The sequence below is a fragment of the Marmota marmota genome, unplaced genomic scaffold, assembly GCF_001458135.2.
Source record: "Marmota marmota marmota unplaced genomic scaffold, marMar, whole genome shotgun sequence".
Taxonomy (NCBI): Eukaryota; Metazoa; Chordata; class Mammalia; order Rodentia; family Sciuridae; genus Marmota; species Marmota marmota.
Genome location: NW_025999990.1, coordinates 51273823 through 51284948, shown reverse-complemented (window position 1 = coordinate 51284948; position 11126 = coordinate 51273823).

The window sequence follows — 11126 nt, the reverse complement described above, 5'->3', positions numbered from 1 at the left end:
TCATTCTTCTGGTTGTATATGATGTAGGTTTACCCTAGTTATATAATCATATATACACATAGGGTCATAACACCGAATTCATTCTATTATTCTCTCCTCCCTTCACTCCCCTCTGTCTAATTCAGAGTATCTCTATTCTTCCCTAGCACCCCCTCCACCCTTATTGTGAATTAGCATCTGCATATCAGAGAAAACATTTGGCCTTTGGTTCTTTGGGATTGGCTTATTTCGCTTAACATGATATTCTCCAGCTCCATCCATTTACCAGCAAATGCCATAATTTCATTCTTCTTTAAGGCTGAGTAATATTCAATTGTGTATATATACCACATTTTCTTTTTAAATTTTTTTTGTGTTTTTCTTAATTTATTTTTAATTCTAATTTATTACATATGACAGCAGAATGCATTATAATCCATATTACACATATAGAGCACAATTTTTCATATCTCTAATTGTATACAAAGTATATTCGCACCATTTTATACCACATTTTCTTTATCAATTCATCTATTGAAGGGCACCCAGGTTGGCTCCACAGTTTAGCAATTGTGAATTGAGCTGCTATGAACATTGATGTGGCTGCCTCACTGTAGTATGCTGATTTTGAATCCTTTGGGTATAGACTGAGGAGTGGAGTCAAATGGTGGTTCCATTCCAAGTTTTCTAAGGAATCTCCATGCTGCCTTCCAGAGTAGTTGCACCAATTTATAGTCTTATCAGCATTGTATGAGTGTACCTTTCCCCCCAGTCCTCACCAACATTTATTGTTGCTTGTATTCTTGATAATTGCCATTGATAACTGACGGGAGTGAGATGAAATCTTAGCATAGTTTTGATTTGCATTTCTCTAGTTGCAAGAGATGTTGAACATTTTTTCATATATTTGTTAATCAGTTGTATTTCTTCTTCTGTGAAATGTCTGTTCAGTTCCTTTGCTCATTTATTGATTGGGTTATTTGGATTTTTGGTGTTGAGTTTTTGAGTTCTTTATATATTCTGGAGATTAATCCTTTGAGATGTTCATGCAGTGAAGATTTTCTCCCATTTTGTAGGATCTCTCTTCACATTATTGTTTCCTTTGCTGAGAAGAAGCTTATACTAAAGAGACATAGTAACAAAAACAGCATGGTATTGGCACCAAAACAGACATGTAGACCAGTGGTACAGAATTGAAGACACAGAGATAAACCCACATAATTACAGTTATCTCATACTAGACAAAGATGCCAAAAACCTACATTGGAGAAAAGATAACCTCTTCAACAAGTGGTGCTGGGAAAACTGGAAATCCCTATGTAGCAAAATGAAATTAAACCCCCATCTCTCACCCTGCACAAAACTCAAAGTGGATCAAAGACTTAGGCACTAGAACAGAAACCCTGTACCTAACAGAAGAAAAAGTAGGCCCAAATCTTCACCATATCAGCTTAGGAACTAACTTCCTGAACAAGACTCCTAATGAGCAAAAAGAAAATATCAAGAATCAGTAAATGGGATGGATTCAAACTAAAAACCTTCTTCCTCTATTTATACCTACGACTCCTTTCAGTACCCAGATAACAAGGCTGAGGTGCTGAATCTCACTTTGCCTTCCTAATATGACCGTATTTATTATTTTCCTGCTTTTAGTATTACCTTTTCTGTTGGTGTTTGGGGTGAATGACTGGGACCTGCTGGTTAGCTGGGACTCTTTCCTCACCCTGCAGTCAGGCCTCTGACCTAGGATGCTGGTAACACTTGCAGAGCTATGAAACAATGGAATGGGTGATTTGAATAGTAGTGACTTCCCTGTCATTGACAGGATGTAAGTAGATGCTGGGAGAACCATCAGAGGTATGCACAGGCAAGAAGGTATTTAAGGTGTGTCTGGTGTAATCCATTGCCTCGCCATGTGCTCTTGCTTAGCATGCTCAGTTTGTCCAGGATTGATTCATTCAGCAGCATTATTGATAGTTGATCCTAGGGTTGAGTTTTCTGCGGTATCTATTTGAGTAAATTAATCTCACTTTTCCATGCCTCTCTTTCTTTATCTCCTTTCCGTTATTATAAATATTCACTTAAATAAGTTTATAAAGGCTCTTTAATGGTGATGAGATGTCAGTGCTCTTTGGCTATAAAATTCAAAGATGACAGGCTGGGGTTGTAACTCAGTGGTAGAGCGCTTTCCTTGCATGCGTGAAGCACTGGGTTTGATCCTCAGCACCACATAAAAAATAAATAAATAAAGATACTGTGTCCATCTACAACTAAAAAAAATTAAAAATTCAAAGACGACATCTAATATGCCTATTTTAATAAAAATGAAATTGCTTTATGTAGTAGATACATAAAGAGCATTTGTGAAATAGTCATCCTAGTGAGGTTTTATACAAATTATACCAAGAGGAAAACATGCTTCTTTGTGGTTAATAAGCCAAGAGTCATGTTCCACTTCTGCCTTGTCTACCTCTGGTACTCCAGGCCAGATACTTCATTCCAAGTCCTGTTCTTGTCTGTAAGAGAAAATAACGATTCTGCCCTCCTTTGATACAAGGCTGTTATGATGGCCATGTTGAATTATGTACGTAGCCTTGTGAAAATTCCATTTCTGCCAGGGTGGACCCCAGCCTAGTACAGCACACTCCCAGCTACCTGTAGTCTCATCTAGAGCCACTCTTTTACATTATTTGTGCTGAGATAAACATTTATTTCATGCCAGCATAGTGGCTTCTCACAACACTCTGTGCTTTCTAGAATGTTGTATCTGTGCCTCAAAAGTCGACCTAGCTTGCCAGACACACCTTAAATACCTTCTCGCCTGTGCATTCTCCCTACTCTCTCCTCATTTGAAATAGCCTCAGCATGTTCTTGTCAGTGTTTAATTCTATTTGGTCATGTATCTGTCCTGTATTCCTAACTAAAGTTGAGGGTCAGGATCCTGGGCTTCGGTATCTCTTCCCGTACTAACAATGCCCTGGTATGCATCAGGAGAGACTGGATATTGAATCTCTTGCTTTGATAAGTCAGGTAAATCCCCAGGCCTTATTTTCCATATTTGTATAACACTTTGGGCAGTACCTAAGGTCCCTTTGAGCTTTGGCATTTGGGATGTTCCCGTGTAGATAGCCTTCATCTCAGTAGAGACAGGTAAGGTTTGACACCTATGCACCCAGTAGCAGGTGCTGCTTCTGTTGTGAGATTTGTTGGGAAGCCAAATGCTGTACAGAATGCTGAGAAGGACAGTCTCTTCTATATGAGAATTGTGGGAATTCAGTGAAGAGCTAATGACCTGGGAAGAGAGAGAGAGCTAGTACCTTCTATGGCAGTGGTCTCAGTTTTCTGGGAAGTGTAAATGAACAGGAGAGTCCAAGATCCTGATGTGCATGGAGTGGGGTTGCATGTGCAGGGTGTGGGTGTGTGGAGAGTTGGTGGGCTGTACAGTATACCAGTGGAGATGCCCACCAGTCATGTGGAGATGGCAGAGTTCGGGCTCCTCAGAGAGTGGAGAGAGTACTTGGCACTAATCTGGGGACCAGATGATGGCTGGAGAGGATAGGAAAACAGCCATAGTAGAGGATCATCCTCCCTTCAGCCAGCTGCAGCATCACTGGGGAAGTATCCTAAATTCAGAACCTCAGCCCCACTCCCAGTAATTTTGGTTCTCTAAATCTATACTGGGGCTCAATATCTGTATAGTAATAAATGGTCCCAGCAATTCTGATGCAGGTGGCCAGTGAACTTCCCTTTGAGTAAATGCCACATTGTCCATGAGAATGTTGTAAACCAAGGAATTGTAAGGTTTGCACAAATACACATCTGTGCTGGGGAGACAGATCATGGCCAGCTCTTTTCAGTTTCTCAAGGAGGTCCATCAGCTCCCCAAAGTTTCAGAATCACTGAGCTCAGAGAAAAGCATGCAACACAGAATGAGAGCAAGGCCATGGCAGGACTATTGTAGGTCACTAATCTTTAAGGAAACATGTGGTGAGAATAGGAAAGGCATTTTCAGGGACTCTCCTGTAAACACATGAGGGAGGCAAGGGCTTACCACTCAATTTGTAAGTCAGGATTATGTTTGGGTTAATATTTCAGTGTTTAGAGTTTATACTGTTTAGTGGATTTACTGATTTAACAGTTTATTTATAATAGATTTATTTCCTCCTCAAGAAACAACTCAAGTCCACATTTTTTTTTCTGACCTAGTTAAATTTTCTGATTTCCCTCTGGGTTTTATTTTTTTTAATTCTGAAGTTAGCAATATCTAGAAGCAAAATAGAATGAAGGTGTTTATTGAGAATTATGGAGTAATGGAGTCACATTGTGCTCTCCTGTGGTTAAGATCATCTCTGCAATTCTGTGATAAACATCTCTGTGAAATCTATAGAGCATGCGGGAAGAAGCTGTGATGGATGCAACTTAGTTTTTACTCCTAATCCATGAATTTTTATATCAGTTAAGGGTACCGCTGAAAAGTGGTACATGTTCCCTCATTTCTCCTAAACCCAGGGTAAAATGAGTGTGCTGTTGATAGTGGAAGATTCACTTCTATAAATGGGATGCAGCGCCTCTAGCAGAGGGACTCTGTGGTGGGACATGTGTCTCCCAGCAGTAGCTGTGTTGGAGCTCTCTGCTGGTTATACCAGCTGGGAATTGTGGCTTCCAAAGTACTACATTTCATTATTGGTTTGAACATTTCAGAACTTGAGCTGGTCTATGAAGCTTCCTCTAGACAAATTTATGGCCCCATGAAAGGTTACTGTTCTATAAGACTGATCAATATTATATTGATCTACAGAGGTCTCTATACACAATGTGCCTGCACTAGGTTAGATACTGTTAAAGATGAAAATCCAATGTGGCCAAGGCCAAACACAAGCTTAAGGAGCATTCCATAAGAAAGAAAGATCCAGGCCATGTATAATCAACTATAAAATTACACTGCGACTGGCTGAGAAGTAGCTCAGGGTACGTGCTTACCTCCCATGCACGAGGCCCTGGGTTCCATCCCTAGCAGTGCAGCAACAGCAACAAAAACTAAACTCAGACTTAAAACTAATGGTGTAGTGTCCCTGTGAGTCACTTATCCCAGGGACTACAGCTTCTCATAGGTCAGCCATATGAAAATGAATGAAGTTTCATGATAAATGGAACTCACCACACACCAGGCTATATGTTAATTATATTGCAGTGAATCATTTCTGGAAGCATATAGGACTCATCCCAAGTGGGTCTCATTCCAACAAGCTTACTATGAAGACATTGAATAATTTTTTTCTTCCTCCTCCTCTACTTCTCTCTTCCCCTGCCTCTCTTTTTTTTTTTGGGGGGGGGTGGCGGGGAACCTATTCCCCACCCATCTTTTATATGTCAAATGTCCTTAAGTAGCTTTTGTCAAAAGTACAAAATACCTAACATCTAGTTATTTATACTTGTGGGTTGTTTGTGTGGACCTGTTCACTATAGCTCTAAATAAATGCTTTCTGGAGTGGATATGGTTAGAGGACTGACAATATGAATCCATTTATATGCAGTGTTTGAGTTTTAGATATCTAGACTGTATGCTGTAGACTGAATTGTATTTGTTGTTGTTTTTGCTAACCAAGTGGTCTACAGCTGAGTCATACCCCAGCCCCCTCAAATAACTTTAGATGTTAGTAGTGGGCTAAGAAGAATACTGTTAAAGTCATATTTGGTGGGGTGTGTTTTTCTCTCTCTCTCTCTCTCTCTATCTTTGTAATGGGGATTGAACGAAGAGGCGCTTTACCACTGAGCTGTATCTCCAGCCTTTTTTTATTTTAAGAAAAGAGCCTCATTAGGTTGCATAGGGCCTTACAAAGTTGCTGAGGCTGGCCTTGAACTTGTGATCCTCCAACCTCAGCCTCCTGAGGTATTACACATGTGTGCCACCACACCCTCCTGTGTTAGGTGATCCTTTCAGCATATGTAATTTCATCACTTCAGATTGGAACAGTCACCCCAACTAGGTCCCAGACCACATAGGATTGAAAGTACTGGATATTTTGTCCTGTGACCTTGTAATCTTTGCTTTTTATAAATCAGGAGCCTGGCCGGGCGTTGGCTAATGTTTCTGTCAGTGGAATGCCTTCTGTCTCCTCCTAATCATGGTCTTCTTGGTTGAACAGTGAGCTCAGCCATCTTTTTTGCTTATATTATTTATTAACTTTATTCATTTTGTTTTTATATCATACTTAATACACAACAAAACATTTTAACCTCCATTGTATTGTTAATAAAGAATCATTAAGAGAAGAGAGAAAGAAATGACTGTGAGGTCTTAGGATAGAATTTTGAGATAATCTAGACATGAAGTTGTCAGATATTGACAAATACTAACTTTTTTGTAGCCCAGTTGTTGTGTAGCCAATGGAATCTTCTGCCAGGCTCAGTGGTGGATGTTGTAGTCCCAGCTACTCAGGAATCTGAGACAAAAGAATCACTTAAGCCCAGGAGTTTGAGGCCAACCTGGGCAACATAGCAACACTCTGACTCAAAGAAAGGAAAGGTAAATGAAAGTTGAATATATCTATAGAAGTAGGGTTTTTGAAGGGCTTGCAGTGGACAGATATTCCAAAAGTGGTCAGAGGGTTCTGACAATCACATTTTGGAAAAACAATGATATGATACATCCATGCTATTTCATAGACAGGACACTGGACTGTAAAGAAAAGAAAACCTTTACTAGCTAGGTAGGTAAGCGGATTGGTAGGTAAGTAGGTAGATAGGTACAGCATAAGATCTATGTATACATAAACACTTGCATATATGTAAAATCATTCAATCCTTATTGTTTGTTTCTAAATATTTTTAGTTGTAGATAGACACAATAACTTTTATTCATTTATTTCTTTTATGTGGTGCTGGAGGATTGAACCTAGGGCCTCACATGTGCTAGGCAAGCACTCTACCACTGAGCTACAACCCCAGCCTTAATCCTTATTCTTGAAGGTAGTTCATTCTATAGATGAAAAGATGAGGAAAGCTTTTAAGTAAACAGGGTTGGGACTTACTTTGATCCTTTCTGGTGACAAAGAAGCATTCTTTCCATCACATTTCCTCTCTGGTGCCTGGTTGCCTACTTGAAGCCACATGCAGCCATGGGCAGGTCTGGGACCCAGACTCCTCCTTCCTGGTCCAGGGCCATTTTCTCAGATGGCTTTGCTGTCTTTAGTCAGTGGTAAAATGCCCGCTAAAAGGTAAACAGAATATCAAATAACCACTCAATTAGAACAAGAAATTCACTCCAGCCATATTGATCTTGAGAAGGGTTAATGTCCTTAGTTTCCTATATTTTAGCAACTGTTTGGTCAACTAGCGAAATAACTGCTAGGAAAGCTGATTCATGACAGTTTTTATGTCTTGTGAGTATTGCTCTAAGCTTGGAGAATTTTGCATGGAATCCAGCTTCCTAATTTTAAAAATTATATAACGAATTATTTTTCTTTAAACTGTTCTTTCTTTATGGTGAGTGGAGGCATTTGATATTGGGTAAGCATTAAATACTTTTATGTTTCATAAACTTGAAAGATGCATAGTATGTAATCATTGACATTCTTTTTATGTTTAAAACCTAAAACCAAACACAACTGACTGAGGCATTAAACCAGGGCTCCAGTAGGATACACACAAAATCTCTGTGCTTTTCATTGACTTATGCTGAGGTCTGTCAAATGGCAGCCTCATTCTTAGAATAGCAGGCCATGGGTATCTAGTAAATTCTTATATTTAGTGGCCAACTCTCTGGTTTTCTTTTTATCTGGATCATTTAGGAAAAGGAGACCTTCAGAATGAGTTTTTGTTCTTTCCCTTGGCTCCTGTACTAGTTTGAATTCCCTCCCTTTTTAAATCCATGTGTTCCCAGAATTAACTTCCTTGAGGACAAGGACTTCTTTTTCATCCTCTGTCTCTCTAGTCCACTCCCCTTTCATCCCCAGTGTCTGACCTAATACCTGGCATCAAGTCCTTAGGAACCTTAGGGCTGAGAGAGGGAGGGGGATGCTATAGTCAAATCAAAGAAGAGACTGAACTCTAGAATCAAGATTTCTTCTTCCATTGGTGCAACCTGAGTATTTGTTAAATAGAATAATTTGTCAAATTAGATGCTTCTTCTTCAGTGTTTCTTCCTAACAAAGAGACCAGTAAGCAGTGTTTGTTCTTACCTGTATTACAAAAAAAACAACAACAACAACAACAACAAAAAAAATAAACAAACAAAAAAAAACTTCACACAATTCTGTTAAGTCCAGCAGGTATTTAATGATTTGCAAGTATTTTTCTAGGATTGGGGATAGGGATATGGAGATAAACAAAAAACCTTGTGCTGGTCTATGGAGCTCACAGTGCAGTAGAGAAGACAAACATGTCCAGTTAAGTGGCCACACAGTAGTACTCTAAGAACATCAAGAAGACTGATATATTTTGCAGTGGTGGTCCACAGGAAGGAGGATTGATTTTATCTGTTAAAGATATCAGGTTCCTATGTGAGGTGGCCTCTGAGCTGGGATTTGATTAGTGCTTGAGAGTTTTCAAGGTAGACTCTGGGCTCAGGGTGGGGAAAACCCTGAGTAGGTGCAGGAACTGCATGAGCATATGGCAGCACGGTCATTGGAGGTGAAGAGATAGCTGGGAATTACAAGAGTGTGAAATTAAGTGGAAACAGTAGTAAGAAAAGAAGATGAAAAGGTAGAAGGGTCAAATAAGAAAAGCAACATATGTCACATGATAAAACTTGAGTGTTATCCCATGGGCAGTAAGGAGCTGATGAATAGATTTAAGTAGGGGGAGAGTACTTAAAGCTATGTATTTATAAAATTCGCTTTCAGGGAATGTGTGGGATTACTAGAGGGGCCAGACATGAGGGAATGGTTCAAATCAAGTGGATAGCTGAGCTGAAACTCAAATTGTGGGGGAGGATGGGAAACTGATAGGAGACACAATGAAGGGCATAAGATGTTGGGCAGAGAGTTAGGTGAGCCAACCAATGCAGTGAGGGTAAAGACACGTCTATTACTCTTTCTTCCTGAATCATATCATATGAAACAGGAACTTAGCTGTGACTTTCTTTGATGCTTATCATCTTCAATCAATGACCACACTTTCATAGAAATCGCCAAGTTCAACCTTCCCAGTTTCCCAGGCAATAGGTGATAGATGTTATGAAGGAACCATATATTCTGTAGAGCATAAATCCTCAGAGATTTTCCCTTCTTCAAAATTATCCCTGAAAACCCACTAGGGAATTTCTTCATTGAAGATTAACATATTTTTCCTCAGTAATTTCAACAGGGCCACTCTTGGGTCCCCTTGGCATTGGAATATAATTTCCTGTTTGAGCACAGAATTAGGTGATTTAGAGTTTGGACCCATGTTTTAGTGAAACATTCAGAACTTAACACTGAGAATTACACTGACCCCAACAGGATGCCATGCTAAGAAAGGCATGAAGGAATGGAGACCAACTGGGTGAGGTGGAGGGAGCACCTGTTCAGTTCCAGCTTTTCTGGGACATATGACTATTAGGCTCTTGGACTAAGTGCATTGACTTTTCTCTATATCACACTCCTCCCTTTTCTTCACTGAGATCATCTAGGTAAAGTGCGCCCCCACTCTGAGGACTGCTCATCTCCTTCTTGTTCAGGGAGCAAGACACATATAACTATCAGATCCAGGACTTAATATACCCCAGGTCCCTGATCCCCTTCAGTACAGGTCAGCTGTACAATTACCTGATGTTAGATTAGTAATTCCCCTAATGATAGCAAATTGGAATGAATGGTTTGCCAAGAAAATATATGAAATCATATTCATTTTTCCTTATATGTCGATTCTACTCAGTGATTGTAAATGAGTAAAAAAAAAGTTCATTGAATCATTGAAGCTTTTCATTTAGGTGAGCTTAGATTAATCAGAACCTAAGAAACACAAACAATTGGCTGGCTGTTTTAAATTTTGAACATAAATAATTGACTTGATATGCACTGCCCAATGGTGAATTCAGGACTTTATCAGCTTTTCCAAATAATGATTTATACTAATAAATCATCAAGAGATGGATTTGTAAATCATATTAAACTGTCAGGAGTGTATTAAGTGAAATTCTGTTTTTCATTAATTTCCTGGGTACTTCTGACCAGTACCTGGGATCATTTTCCATGTAGGATATTGAATAGTCCACTTAGAAAAATGACAGATTAGGGCTTTCTTAGCAGAAAATTAGAGCAACACTTTGATCCAGCTCTGCTATTTTTGTTTTCCTTATTTACCTGAGAGATATTTATGACTAAATTATTAAGTTAGTTCAAGCACCAACCTCTAAAAGACTTTCTACTTCTTGCCACTTTTGAGGAATATAGTAAAATCCATTGATGAATGAAAGAAAATATCTGAATCTCATCTTATATGTATATTTTCTAGTAATTCTTTAAAAACTCAATTACAAGCACACTTGTCATAATCAGCATATGCAGAGAACTACATGTATTCAATTTATAAATAAATATAGAATAGTCATTCTTTGGGGAGGGTATTTAGCACTATTTTTTGATCTGTGTTCTCTATGAAGAGAGACATTTAATACTTTGTGCATTTGATAAAAGCTGCCTTAAGTGGGGTCATTCTTTATTTAGAACAAATGAGAAAATGTTCCAGAAACCTTCTCAAGGGCTCTTATAGTCTTTTTACAAAATAACTTTAAATGGACTATAATTACGACAATAGGAATGATTGCCTAGGGTATATAAGTAATTTTAACCTATAAAAGAACAATTCAAAATGTGTTTATTTTACAAGTTTTTGAAATTTACATTTGATTGTCCTCCACTGCTTCTTAGAAGCAGTACTTTCAGGAGCTTATTTACAATGCATTTCATTTAACAGTCAGTGTGTTGTTTACTTATTTCATGCAGGTAGGTAGGTGAATAATAGACTGGAAAGAGTATGGACTTTACATGCAGATCTCTGTTGAACTACTAGCCCTGAACTGAAATTTGCGGGATATTTTTGGGGAGATATCTGAGCATCCAAAACTGCCATTTGTAAAAATAGGAACATAGTGGTCAGGATCCAGTCAAGAGACAAAAACAGTACAGTGAGTTGAATAGGGAAAAAATAATATACAGAATAATGAA